General features: G+C 47.9%; 1 protein-coding gene across 1 annotated transcript in view; it reads left to right on the top strand.

The window, feature by feature from the left end:
- MEMO1 (mediator of cell motility 1) overlaps positions 1 to 15103 on the top strand; it is a 245741-nt gene that overhangs the window by 98535 nt on the left and 132103 nt on the right. The window lies entirely within an intron of this gene.

The following is a 15103-nucleotide window of genomic DNA, read 5'->3' on the forward strand; positions in this document are numbered from 1 at the left end:
GATCTTTTTCCGCCGATCATTTTCTCCTTTTGCGCTGTCAGCAAGAGATGATACCAGAATGTGGTTCCACCTTTGTGATGTGGAGAGGAGAGTCTTAACAAAGGGTGTGCTGTTATAGGGGAGATCAGCTTTAATTTAGAATTCCCAGTGAGGTACTGTAGCTCTGTATTCACTTACGTTATTGAAGATGCTCGTATAAATATCTCTGCGGAATAGGCATTAATGTAAAGCACCATGTGATCATGATATCTCTCACAGTTAACACCCCAGCTCCATGCCAATTAGCTAGGTGAATATTTGGAAGTAAGCTTGACAAGCCGAGTAAATGTAAGTTAAGATCAGGCAAATGTTCATTGCTGTAATAGAAGAAGGTACATTTGTCCCAAGTATTTAGAGTAACTAGCATGGATGTGCAGGCTCTGCATCCGCTGTCATACTCCCTGTCAAACTCCTGAGATTTTATATAAAAACGATTAGAATAACGTAAAGAAGATATTTCAAACATAAACATCTTTGTTTATTGTAATCCTATTTATAGCTAAAGGCCCTCATACACTAGGCCGTCTTGTCTGAGCTGCATGTCGCATAAGGTTTCTCTTGAACTTTCCCGGCAGCTTCCTGGGAATCGGATCAGATTCTGGGCTTAAATTTTCACTAGACTCACGTCAGATGTATCTTGTGCCGACAGATCATATCAGATATATCTGATGCGCAGGTGCTACATGTGATTGATCTAATGCAATTTCTCTGACGTCCTAGTGGATGCTGGGAACTCCGTAAGGACCATGGGGAATAGACGGGCTCCGCAGGAGACTGGGCACTCTAAAAGAAAGATTAGGTACTATCTGGTGTGCACTGGCTCCTCCCACTATGACCCTCCTCCAGACCTCAGTTAGATTTCTGTGCCCGGCCGAGCTAGATGCACACTAGGGGCTCTCCTGAGCTCCTAGAAAGAAAGTTTATTTTAGGTTTTTTATTTCACAGTGAGACCTGCTGGCAACAGGCTCACTGCATCGAGGGACTAAGGGGAGAAGAAGCGAACCTACCTGCTTGCAGCTAGCTTGGGCTTAGCTTGGGCTTCTTAGGCTACTGGACACCATTAGCTCCAGAGGGATCGACCGCATGGAACTGGCCTTGGTGTTCGTTCCCGGAGCCGCACCGCCGTCCCCCTTACAGAGCCAGAAGCAAGAAGAGGTCCGGAAAATCGGCGGCAGAAGACTTCGGTCTTCACCAAGGTAGCGCACAGCACTGCAGCTGTGCGCCATTGCTCCTCATGCACACTTCACACTCCGGTCACTGAGGGTGCAGGGCGCTGGGGGGGGGGGGCGCCCTGAGGGCAATATATGACACCTTGGCTGGCAAATCTACATCATATATACTCCTAGAGGCTATATAGATGTAAAATTACCCCTGCCAGTATTCCAGAAAAAGCGGGAGAAAGTCAGTTGAAAAAGGGGCAGGGCTTCTCCCTCAGCACACTGGCGCCATTTTCTCTTCACAGTGCAGCTGGAAGACAGCTCCCCAGGCTCTCCCCTGTAGTTTTCAGGCTCAAAGGGTTAAAAAGAGAGGGGGGGGGGGGGGGGTACAAAATTTAGGCGCAATATTGTATATACAAGCAGCTATTGGGAAAAATTCACTCAATATAGTGTTAATCCCAAAATTATATAGCGCTCTGGTGTGTGCTGGCATACTCTCTCTCTGTCTCCCCAAAGGGCTGTGTGGGGTCCTGTCCTCAGTCAGAGCATTCCCTGTGTGTGTGTGTGCGGTGTGTCGGTACGGCTGTGTCGACACGTTTGATGAGGAGGCTTATGTGATGGCAGAGCAGATGCCGATAAATGTGATGTCGGCCCCTGTGGGGCCGACACCAGAGTGGATGGATAGGTGAAAGGTATAAACCGACAGTGTCAACTCCTTACATAAAAGGCTGGATGACGTAACCGCTATGGGACAGCCGGCTTCTCAGCCCGCGCCTGCCCAGGCGTCTCAAAGGCCATCAGGGGCTCAAAAACGCCCGCTCCCCCAGATGGCAGACACAGATGTCGACACGGAGTCTGACTCCAGTGTCGACGAGGTTGAGACATATACACAATCCACTAGGAACATCCGTTACATGATCCCGGCAATAAAAAATGTGTTACACATTTCTGACATTAACCCAAGTACCACTAAAAAAGGGTTTTATGTTTGGGGAGAAAAAGCAGGAAGTGTTTTGTTCCCCCATCAAATGAGTGAATGAAGTGTGAAAAAGCGTGGGTTCCCCCGATAAGAAACTGGTAATTTCTAAAAAGTTACTGATGGCGTACCCTTTCCCGCCAGAGGATAAGTTACGCTGGGAGATATCCCCTAGGGTGGATAAGGCGCTCACACGTTTGTCAAAAAAGGTGGCACTGCCGTCTTAGGATACGGCCACTTTGAAGGTACCTGCTGATAAAAAGCAGGAGGCTATCCTGAAGTCTGTATTTACACACTTAGGTACTAGACTGAGACCTGCAGATAGTGCTGCTGCAGCGTGGTCTGTAACCCTGTCAAACAGGGATACTATTTTGCGAACATAAGACGTCGTCTTATATATGAGGGATGCACAGAGGGATATTTTGCCGGCTGGCATCCAGAATTAATGCAATGTCCATTCTGTCAGGAGGGTATTAGAGACCCGACACTGGACAGGTGATGCTGACTTTAAAAGGCACATAGAGCCTTATAAGGGTGAGGAATTGTTTGGGGATGGTCTCTCGGACCTCGTATCCACAGCAACAGCTGGGAAGAATTTTTTTTACCTCAGGTTTCCTCACAGCCTAAGAAAGCACTGTATTATCAGGTACAGTCCTTTCTGCTTCAGAAAAGCAAGCGGGTCAAAGGCGCTTCCTTTCTGCACAGAGACGAGGGAAGAGGGAAAAAGCTGCACCGGTCAGCCAGTTCCCAGAATCAAAATTCTTCCCCCGCTTCATCTGAGTCCACCGCATGACGCGGGGGCTCCACAGGCGTAGCCAGGTACGGTGGGGGGCCGCCTCAAAAATTTCAGCGATCAGTGGGCTCGCTCACAGGTGGATCCCTGGATCCTTCAAGTAGTATCTCAGGGGTACAAGCTGGAATTCGAGGCGTCTCCCCCCCGCCGTTTCCTCAAATCTGCCTTGCCGACAACTCCCTCAGGCAGGGAGGCTGTGCTAGAGGCAATTCACAAGCTGTATTCCCAGCAGGTGATAGTCAAGGTGCCCCTACTTCAACAAGGACGGGGTTACTATTCCACACTGTTTGTGGTACCGAAACCGGACGGTTCGGTGAGACCCATTTTAAATTTGAAATCCTTGAACACATACATAAAAAAATTCAAGTTCAAGATGGAATCGCTCAGGGCGGTTATTGCAAGCCTGGAGGAGGGGGATTACATGGTATCCCTGGACATCAAGGATGCTTACCTACATGTCCCCATTTACCATCCTCACCAGGAGTACCTCAGATTTGTGGTACAGGATTGCCATCACCAATTCCAAACACTGCCGTTTGGACTGTCCACGGCACCGAGGGTCTTTACCAAGGTAATGGCAGAAATGATGATACTCCTTCGAAAAAAGGGAGTTTTAATTATCCCGTACTTGGACGATCTCCTTATAAAGGCGAGGTACAAGGAGTAGTTGTTGGTCGGAGTAGCACTATCTCGGGAAGTGCTACAACAGCACGGATGGATTCTATACATTCCAAAGTCACAGCTGGTTCCTACCACACGCCTACTGTTCCTGGGGATGGTTCTGGACACAGAACAGAAAAAAGTGTTTCTCCCGCAGGAGAAAGCCAAGGAGCTGTCATCTCTAGTCAGAGACCTCCTGAAACCAAAACAGGTATCGGTGCATCACTGCACACGAGTCCTGGGAAAAATGGTAGCTTCTTACGAAGCAAAATTCCATTCGGCAGGTTCCATGCAAGAACCTTTCAGTGGGACCTCTTGGACAAGTGGTCGGGATCGCATCTTCAGATGCATCGGCTGATAACCCTGTCTCCAAGGACCAGGGTATCTCTACTGTGGTGGCTGCAGAGTGCTCATCTTCAAGAGGGCCGCAGATTCGGCATACAGGACTGGGTCCTGGTAACCACGGATGCCAGCCTTCGAGGCTGGGGGGCAGTCACACAGGGAAGAAATTTCCAAGGACTTTGGTCAAGTCAGGAGTCGTCCCTACACATAAATATTCTGGAACTGAGGGCCATTTACAATGCCCTAAGTCTGGCAAGGCCTCTGCTTCAAAACCAGCCGGTACTGATCCAATCAGACAACATCACGGCAGTCGCCCATGTAAACCGACAGGGCGGCACAAGAAGCAGGATGGCGATGGCAGAAGCCACAAGGATTCTCCGATGGGCGGAAAATCACGTCTTAGCACTGTCAGCAGTGTTCATTCCGGGAGTGGACAACTGGGAAGCAGACTTCCTCAGCAGACACGACCTACACCCGGGAGAGTGGGGACTTCATCCAGAAGTCTTCCAACTGTTGGTAAACCGTTGGGAAAGGCCACAGGTGGACATGATGGCGTCCCGCCTAAACAAAAAACTAGATATTGCGCCAGGTCAAGGGACCCTCAGGCAATAGCTGTGGACGCTCTAGTGACACCGTGGGTGTACCAGTCGGTTTATGTATTCCCTCCTCTGCCTCTCATACCAAAGGTACTGAGAATAATAAGAAAACGAGGAGTAAGAACGATACTCGTGGTTCCGGATGGGCCAAGAAGAGCTTGGTACCCAGAACTTCAAGAAATGATATCAGAGGACCCATGGCCTCTACCGCTCAGACAGGATCTGCTACAGCAGGGGCCCTGTCTGTTCCAAGACTTACCGTGGCTGCGTTTGACGGCATGGCGGTTGACTTCCGGATCCTAAAGGAAAAGGGCATTCCGGAAGAAGTCATTCCTACGCTGATAAAAGCCAGGAAAGAAGTAACCGCAAACCATTATCACCGTATTTGGCGAAAATATGTTGCGTGGTGTGAGGCCAGGAAGACGGAGGAATTTCAGCTGGGTCGTTTTCTGCACTTCCTACAGTCAGGGGTGACTATGGGCCTAAAATTGGGTTCCATTAAGGTCCAGATTTCGGCTCTGTCGATTTTCTTCCAGAAAGAACTGGCTTCACTGCCTGGAGTTCAGACATTTGTAAAGGGAGTGCTACATATTCAGCCCCCTTTTGTGCCTCCTGTGGCACCTTGGGATCTCAACGTGGTGTTGAGTTTCTTAAAATCACATTGGTTTGAGCCACTTAAAACTGTGGATTTGAAATATCTCACGTGGAAAGTGGTCATGTTATTGGCCTTGGCTTCGGCCAGGCGTGTGTCAGAATTGGCGGCTTTGTCATGTAAAAGCCCTTATCTGATTTTCCATATGGATAGGGTAGAATTGAGGACTCGTCCCCAGTTTCTCCCTAAGGTGGTATCAGCTTTTCACTTGAACCAACCTATTGTAGTGCCTGCGGCTACTAGGGACTTGGAAGATTCTAAGTTACTGGACGTAGTCAGGGCCTTAAAAATTTATATTTCCAGGACGGCTGGAGTCAGGAAAACTGACTCGCTTTTTATCCTGTAGGCACCCAACAAAATAGGTGCTCCTGCTTCTAAGCAGACTATTGCTCGCTGAATTTGTAGCACAATTCAGCTGGAGCATTCTGCGGCTGGATTGCCGCATCCTATATCAGTAAAAGTGGGCTCATCTTGGGCGGCTGCCCGAGGGGTCTCGGCTTTACAATTTTGCCGAGCTGCAACTTGGTCAGGGGCAAACACGTTTGCTAAATTCTACAAAATTGATACCCTGGCTGAGGAGGACCTTGAGTTCTCTCATTCGGTGCTGCAGAGTCATCCGCACTCTCCCGCCCATTTGGGAGCTTTGGTATAATCCCCATGGTCCTTACGGAGTTCCCAGCATCCACTAGGACGTCAGAGAAAATAAGATTTTACTCACCGGTAAATCTATTTCTCGTAGTCCGTAGTGGATGCTGGGCGCCCATCCCAAGTGCGGATTGTCTGCAATACTTGTATGTAGTTATTGCCTAACTAAGGGTTATTGTTGAGCCATCTGTTGAGAGGCTCAGTTATATTTCATACTGTTAACTGGGTGTAGTATCACGAGTTATACGGTGTGATTGGTGTGGCTGGTATGAGTCTTACCCGGGATTCAAAATCCTTCCTTATTGTGTCAGCTCTTCCGGGCACAGTATCCTAACTGAGGTCTGGAGGAGGGTCATAGTGGGAGGAGCCAGTGCACACCAGATAGTACCTAATCTTTCTTTTAGAGTGCCCAGTCTCCTGCGGAGCCCGTCTATTCCCCATGGTCCTTACGGAGTTCCCAGCATCCACTACGGACTACGAGAAATAGATTTACCGGTGAGTAAAATCTTATTATTTAAATATAATAGGCTGCTGCTGCCGCGGCGTCCTCATGGTGGGTGGTATTGGCCAGAGAGATACCAGTCAAGTGACGCTTCAGATGAATCTGATGCGATACATCTGAAGTAAAAAAAACCACTCTGATGTGCACATGATTTCTTCTGATTCAGATAAATCCTTGGTGCAGCACCAAACATCTATAGCTCAGATATATCTGACAAGAGATCGCACATCGGATTGGAGAAGCCGTCCGATCTGACACTTCATCAGATTTTTCGGTCAGCTGCATCGAAATTTGTTGAACTGTGCCCAAATCAGACTAGTGGATGGGGGCTTTAACACTCACCAGCTCTTTGGAGATCCTTGGAGCTGCAGGGAGACTAGAGATGAGGCAGCCACAGCTCTGCCTTTTGGTTCTGCATTCAGTAAAGCTGCACAGAAAGGGAGCTAATAGAGGCATGCCTCTGAGTGTGAAGGGTGTGTCTTGTGCAATGATGGACACTTGGATGTTGCATGTGACCAAGAAGTGCACTGTAGCCGGAGCTCAGTCAGCAGCAGCAAGAGAAGACACAGGGTTGTAAGTAGGAGACTCAATGGACACTGTAGCTTAGTGTAGTGCCTCCCCAGCCATTCATTTCACCGCACGTCACTGGTAGCTAGTGTGTGTGGCTTTAGATGTTGGGAGCAGGCACTCTGGTAGCCAGAGTAAACCTTTTTAGAGGGAGGGTACAGGTTTCAAATGTACAGCTTCATTACTGAGTAAAACCTACTAAATCTGTGAAGCAGAAGGGCTCTACATAATTTTAGTGAACAGAGCATCATCTTTATCATTGCTAGATGACCCAACCACAAGAGCTCATGAAACATCCATTACTTGGTTAAAGCTATTATCTTACTTTTACAGGGGTTGGTAAATGCAAAGCAAGATTTCGTCTTCCTTGCAAGAATTTGTATACTCCTCCAGGGAAAAAAAAAAGTTTTTAATATGTTTACGTCCCATGAAGAGCTGGCAACACAGTCGAAGGAATATGTACTAGCAAATTCTCATTTTGTAGGTGTTCAGTATAGAACATGAAGCATTGGAATGCTCCTCCAGGATCTCTGGATTTGTTACATAGAGCAGGGCCATGACGTCTTTTGAGGGGTTGGGTACGGGATCCCGACAGTAGGAATGCCAGCGGTCATAATCCCAACCCCGGCAGGGGTTAGTAAAATGCAGACAGTGTGAAATGCCTACAGGGGTGCAGCAGGGAGCTATGCCTCTCCCTCCCCAGGATACTTGCATTCAGGATCCAGCCTGTCGGGATGCCGGCGTCTGTATTCTGACAGTGTCTGGATTCAGGCACCACCATTCTGACAGTTGGGATCCTGAATGCTGGGATCCCAACTACATCCCCTTCTGAGGAGAGACAGAATTTGTGTTAAATAATCTAAAATATAGGGCCTGATATGGAATCGGTTAGCCTGTACTTTTTTTGACAAGGGTTCAATGGATAGAACAAAAACCAGCATCAATAGGATAGTTTCCATTTTTAGTTGGATTCTACATAACAGTAGCCTTATTGTAGCTTATTAATTGCATGTAAAATAACTGTTCAATGTACAGTTCAAAGGTATAGGTGGTTGTAGTCTTAAGGTGCATACACACGGAGAGATTTTGACTGAGCGATTTCCCTTGAACTGGCAGTAGGGGATTTTGACTAACTTTACCAGAGATTTTGACTAACTTTTCCAGCGATTTTGGCTATGGGCGATTTTGGCTAACTCATTCAAGCAAGGGGATGCTTTTTCTTTTCCAGCGACCTAGCCAAAATTGACTTGCCTGCACAGTCTATTTTTAGCAGCGATAGCGACCTGGCGGGGACGCGCATCGCTATCGCTGGCTGTGTACACATGGAGAGATATGCACTAACTTTCTGAGCGATTTTGACTATATAGTCAAAATCGCTCAATTGTATCGCTCCGTGTGTATGCACCTTTAAAGTTGATCCATGTGAGCGCTATTAGCATATGAGTGTCTAGAGGACAGTCTACTCCAGTGATCTTTTCACTAGGCTAATCATCTCTTCCCTTTTGACACCCAAGTAGATTTTGTTAGGTAGATCAAGATGACTGCAGTATTTATTACAATGGTAAAAATGTACTATGGCTGTTATTTGGATAGTTGTTGTGAACGATATAGGGTGCAAAAGGCTTGGTTTGAGTGTATCTGGGAGCTTCTTGATTTTCTATCATCAATTTACATCCCTCCAAAACAACTGGTTCCTGCTACAGTGCCACAAAATGTGGGTCCAACAGCCGTAAAACTGACCTGGAAATGTGTGTATGGACCTCGAGTACAGTACGTCAGGGAAGGGGTTTTTAGCTAGATTCCTTATACTCAGATTACATTTTGAGGTACCTTGTGCCACCACTTAGTTACTGTTTTTTTTACATGGTACAGTACTGTCAACCGCATTCCCTGTCAGTGTGTATGTCATTGCAATAATGATTCTTCCGCTTGAGGGGAATTGTCTGTCAAAAAAAAAATCCTTTTTCTGCAGCGGGGTACACTGGTATTACACAGGGAATAACGTTGGGGTGTAGAGTTGGACTGGGGTTCCATTTAGTACCATGGGGTATAGACTGGTCCACTAGGAGCCATGGGCACTTTAAAGAATTTGATAGTGTGGGCTGTAGTGGGCGCATCAGTCTCTAGGCTGTCACGAAAAATTGTATTGCCTGTTCCTGGTGCAGCCTCCCTAAAAGATACGGCTGATCGTAAAATTGAGACTAGACTCAAATCATTGTACACTGCTACTGGGGTTGCCCAGGGACCCATTATTGCATGCGCATGGCTCACAAAAGCCATTGATAAATGGTCAGGTAACCTAATTGAGGGGTTAGATTCCTTGTCTAGGGGGGATGTTTTACTTCAGCAGCATATATAGGACTCTGCAAACTTTATGGTGGAAGCCATAAAAGAGATTGGTTTGCTTAATGCACGCACCACCGCTATGGCAGGGTCAGAATGCAGGGGCTTGTGGCTACGCCAGTGGACTGCTGATGTGGACTCCAGGAAAGGCGTGGAAGGCCTACTATTCACAGGAGAAGCCTTGTTTGGAGATGAATTCGACAAATGGATCTCCAAAGCTACTGCGGGTAAGTCTACGTATCTTCCTTACGCAGCTCCCCCAGCTATAAAAACGTATTCGGCTTCAAATTTACAGTCTTTTCGGACTGCCAAGTTTAAGAGAAAATCCAGAGGTGCTTCGGCAGCCTCCAGAGGCGCAAGAGGTAAACCACGCAGACCAGCAACTGCAGGTGCTCAGGAACAGACTAAATTTCTTCAGTCACATCTGGTTAAGTTCGTGCCGGGATCCCTGGGTCATAGATCTTATTTCCCAGGGCTACCGACTGGAGTTCCAAGAGCTCGCACCTCACAGATTCTTCAAATCAGGCTTATCAGCTTCACAAAAGGCAAGTATAACTTTACAGCAGGCCATCCAAAAACTGGTACAGATGCAAATCATTGTTCCAGTTCCACCTCATCTGCATAACAAGGGGTACAATTTCAACTTGTTTGTAGTACCGAAACCGGATGGTTCAGTACAACAAATTCTGAACCTCAAGTCCTTGAACGCGTTCTTAAGAGTGTTCAAGATGGAGTCTCTGAGAGCGGTGATTTTCAAGTCTGGAGGAAGGAGAATTACTAGTGTCTCTGGATATCAAGGATGCGTACCTTCACATTCCGATCTGGCCGCCTCATCAGGCTTATTTACGGATTGTACTGCAGGACTGTCCCTACCAGTTCCAGGCCCTGCCATTTGGTCTCTCAATGGCATCACCAAATTGATGGCAGAGATGATGTTTATACTCCACAAGCAGGGAGTGAACATAATTCCGTACTTGGACGATCTTCTGATAAAGGCACCATCCAGGGAGAGGTTGCTGGATAACATTGGCCTCACAACCCAACTACTCCAGGATCACGGGTGGATTCTGAACCTTCCGAAATCTCTCTTAGAGCCAACACGGAGGCTCCCATTCCTGGGAATGATACTGGACACGGAGTCGCAGAAAGTGTTTCTTCCGTTGGAAAAGGCTTTGGTAATCCAGTCGATGGTTCCGGATGTCCTGAAGCCAACCCGGATATTGGTGCATCTATGCATTCGCCTTCTGGGAAAAATGGTGGCCTCTTACGAGGCGCTTCAATACAGAAGGTTTCACACAAGAACCTTCCAGCTCGATCTGTTGAACAAATGGTCCGGATCGCATCTTCACATGCACCAGCAAATCCGTCTGTCACCAAAAGCCAGGATCTCCCTTCTGTGGTGGCTGGAGATTTCTCACCTCGTCGAGGTTCGTAATTCAGGACTGGATCCTGTTAACCACGGACGTAAGCCTCAGAGGTTGGGGAGAAGTCACCGGGGTGGGGTGGAAGGGGCAGTTTCAAGGAAGATGGTCAAGTCAGGAAGTCATCCTTCCAATCAACATTCTGGAACTCAGGGCCATATACAACGCCCTTCTGCAGGCCTCTTATCTTCACGATCGGGCCATTCAGGTTCAGTTGGACAATGTGACGGCAGTGATGTACATAAACCGACAGGGCGGAACGAAAAGCAGAGCAGCAATGTCAGAGGTGTCAAGAATTCTCCTCTGGGCAGAAAAAAACGCTGTGGGGTTGTCAGCGGTCTTCATTCCGGGAGTAGACAACTGGGAAGCAGACTTCCTCAGCAGACACGACCTGCACCCGGGGGAGTGGGGCCTTCACCCGGAAGTGTTCAGGTGTTTGACTTGTCGGTGGAGATATCCACAAATCGACATGATAGCCTCTCGTCTCAACAAGAAACTCAAGCGATATTTTTCCATGTCGAGAGACCCACAGGCAGTGGCGGTAGATGTTCTGACGACTCCTTGGGTCTATCAGATGGTGTACATGTTTCTTCCACTTCCTCTGATCCCAAGAGTTCTCAAAAGGATAAAAAGGGGAAAAGGTTCAAGCAATACTCATTGCTTCGGACTGCCCAAGAAGGGCCTGGTACGCGGAGCTTCTGGAGATGCTCCTCGAAGATCCATGGCCTTTACCTCTTCGCGAGGATCTTCTGCAACAGGGCCCGTTCGCCTATCAGGACTGACCGCGGCCATGTTTGACGGCACGGAAGTTGAACGGCTGATTCTAGCCAGAAGAGGGATCCCTAAAAAAGTTATCCCAACTATGATTCAAGCCAGGAAGGGGGTAACGTCTGAAACAATACTGCCGTATTTGGAAGAAATATGTCTATTGGTGTGAGAGCAGAACTTCTTCTGTGGTGGAATTTCACCTCGGACGTTTCCTGCTTTTTCTGTCCATTTTCTTTAAAAAACAATTGGCTTCTCTCCCTGAGGTCCAGACGTTCTTGAAAGGTGTTCTGCGCATCCAACCTCCCTTTGTGCCTCCCACGGTACCTTGGGATCTCCGTTTGGTGCTACAGTTCCTCCAATCGGACTGGTTTGAACCATTACAGGAGGTGAATGTAAAATATCTTGCGTGGAAGACCATCACACTGTTGGCCTTGGCTTCAGCAAGACGTGTGTCGGATCTTGGGGCTCTGTCTCGCAAGAGCCCCTATTTAATTTTCCATGAGGACAGTGCTGAACTCAGAACTCATTAGCAATTTCTTCCAAAAGTGGTGTCTGCGTTCCACATCAACCAACCTATTGTGGTTCCGGTTATCGCCGACACGTCTTCTACTTCAAAGTCTTGGTTGTTGTGAGGGTGTCAGGAATCTGCATTCTCCGTCGCATCACTACTGTGGAACTACAGGTTCCAGCAGTTCTGTTCCAGTTCCAGTTTTCAGTCTACTGCAGCCTGGAGTACACAGTGCTTCAGCTAACCCACAGCTGATCTGAACACCTAATCCAGCAGGGTGTGTCCTCACAGAGATGCAACAACCAATCATCACAGACCAAGGGGTATAAACTCTAGTTCCTGGCTCAGTCTCATCGCCTTGGACAACACGTCACATTCTGTGAACAGGCGTCTCCTGTTTGTAGTCATCTGTCTGCAGAGATACCCCTGTGTATTGGACATGTGGAACTACAGGTCCCAGCAGTTCCAGTTCCGTTCCAGTTTCCAGTTCCAGGTTCCAGTCTTCAATCCTTTGTTTCCAGCAGTCTTCTATTTCTGGCATCTCCAAGTCATCTCCCTGTTCCAGTGTTCCTGTGGAACTACAAACTCCAGCCACAATCCACCAGCAGTAAGAGACTCTCCTCAGGTGTTTTATCATTATCTACTTGTGCACTCATCAGTTACCATCTGTGCATCTCAGCAGTTAACATCTATTTGCTTAGAGCAGCGGTGGCCAACCAGTGGCTCTCGAGCCGCATGAGGCTCTTTCTTTATTTAAATGTGGCTCCCAACACTCTAAATCATGTGACCACAAAAGATACAGAAACTGCTGCACTCCAGCCAGACATGCAGCAGCACTACAGGGACTGAAAATTGAAGGAGCCAGATTCTAGAGGTGAGACACCCACTGGCAAACAGGACACATTAGGGGCTGCAACAATGGCACAACTTGGTGGGGGAACTTTAGTGACACATGAGGGTGGGCTAGAGTGACACAAGGCAGAGCTGGCTGGAGTGACACAGAAGGGTCCTGGCAGGAGTGACACATGGAGGAGCTGACTGGAGTGATGAAGGAGGGTGCTGGAAGTAGTGACACATCGGAAAGCTGGCTGGAGTGACATAGGAGGATGGTAGCAGGAGTGACACATGGGAGAGCTGGCTGGAGTGACATAGGGGGTGCTGGCAGGAGTGACATAGGAGGGTGCTAGCAGGAGTGTCACATGGGAGAGCTGGCTGGAGTGACATGGGGGGTGCTGGCAGGAGTGACATAGGAGGGTGCTAGCAGGTGTGTCACATGGGGAGCTGGCTGGAGTGACATAGGAGGGTGCTAGCAGGAGTGTCACATGGGGAGCTGGCTGGAGTGACATAGGAGGGTGGTAGCAGGTGTGTCACATGGGGAGCTGGCTGGAGTGACATAGGAGGGTGCTAGCAGGAGTGTCACATGGGGAGCTGGCTGGAGTGACATAGGAGGGTGGTAGCAGGTGTGTCACATGGGGAGCTAGCTGGAGTGGCATAGGAGGGTGCTAGCAGGAGTGTCACATGGGGAGCTGGCTGGAGTGACACAGGTCGGTGCTAGCAGGAGTGTCACATGGGGAGCTGGCTGGAGTGACATAGGAGGGTGGTAGCAGGTGTGTCACATGGGGAGCTGGCTGGAGTGGCATAGGAGGGTGCTAGCAGGAGTGTCACATGGGGATCTGGCTGGAGTGACACATGGGGGAACTTAAGTTTATTATGTGAATCTGGCTTTTTCAATTATTTTATGTGAAAGTGGCTTTTTCAATGGATCTGACTTTAATTTTTTTTATTTTATGTCGTTCTGGCCTTTTCAATGTATTTTATACCAGGGGCATGGTCTAGCAGGCACAAGGCCACATTCCATTTTTTGCGCCTTCGGCTCAGTGTCGGCTCTTTGACATACCTAACAAGATTTTTTTGGCTCTTTGTCACTGACTGGTTGGCCACCCCTGCTCTAGGACGTAAGAGAAAATAGGATTTTAATTACCTACCGGTAAATCCTTTTCTCGTAGTCCATAGAGGACACTGGGCGCCTGCCCGGTGCTTCGTTCTTACTACACTGTTACCTGGTTAAATATTGTTGGTTCAACCGTTGCTTTTCCTGTTTAAAGTTGTGTTAGTATAGCTTTTTGTTTGTATGTGCTGGTTCGGAATCTCACCACTATCTTTATCCTCCTCTCGAAGTATGTCCGTCTCCTCGGGCACAGTTTCCTAGACTGAGTCTGGTAGGAGGGGCATAGAGGGAGGAGCCAGCCCACACTATCAAATTCTTAAAGTGCCCATGGCTCCTAGTGGACCCGTCTATACCCCATGGTACTAAATGGAACCCCAGTATCCTCTACAGACTATGAGAAAAGGATTTACCGGTAGGTAATTAAAATCCTTCTTTTTTTTTTTTTTTTTCTTTTCTTTTCTTCCCTCCCTCCCCTTAATTCTGTGTGTTGATGTACTAGAAGTCTATAGGGCACCATACACTAGAACGATTATGCCCGATTTCAGCACAGTGCGGGCCAATATATTGGGTGAAATCGGGCATTTTGGCTGTGTATCCGATCTGATCCGTTGCGCTTCCCCGTGAGCATCGGATCGGATCCTCCGGATTGAACTTGCTGCACTCGTGATATGTCGGACCCCGCAGGCATGGCTGGGATCGCCTAAGATATATCGTATGCTAAAGGACAGCATACGATGTATCTTTGGCGATCCTGCCGCCCTGGAGGCTGCCGGGGTGATCGCTAGCGATCTTCAGATGGACATGTCGCAGTAGTGTATGGGGCCCTTATGGCTTCAAGGCTGTAATGTAATATCTGCCTTTTAGATTTTGATCGAATTGCATTTGATAAGCTTTTGGAAAAGCTAGCCAAAAGCCTTTTCAGCAGACCTTGATGGGTGTACATAACCATTAACACTTTTTGTTCCGCACCTCTTCCAACAGTACCTGGTATGCTTGTGCAGCACTTTGGAGATAGTATGGGTGTATAGTGTCTGGGCAGTATTTTATGTTCATCGCTGTTATCTGAGAAATAATAGTAGTAGAATTTTTTTTAAAATGTTTTGTCGGCCTCCTCTGTTACATACTTTGATGAAATTGATTGTAAGAGTGAATAATGTTTTGTTGTGTTAATTTTTGTATGTTTTAG

The sequence above is a fragment of the Pseudophryne corroboree genome, chromosome 4 (assembly GCF_028390025.1).
Source record: "Pseudophryne corroboree isolate aPseCor3 chromosome 4, aPseCor3.hap2, whole genome shotgun sequence".
NCBI classification, from domain to species: Eukaryota; Metazoa; Chordata; class Amphibia; order Anura; family Myobatrachidae; genus Pseudophryne; species Pseudophryne corroboree.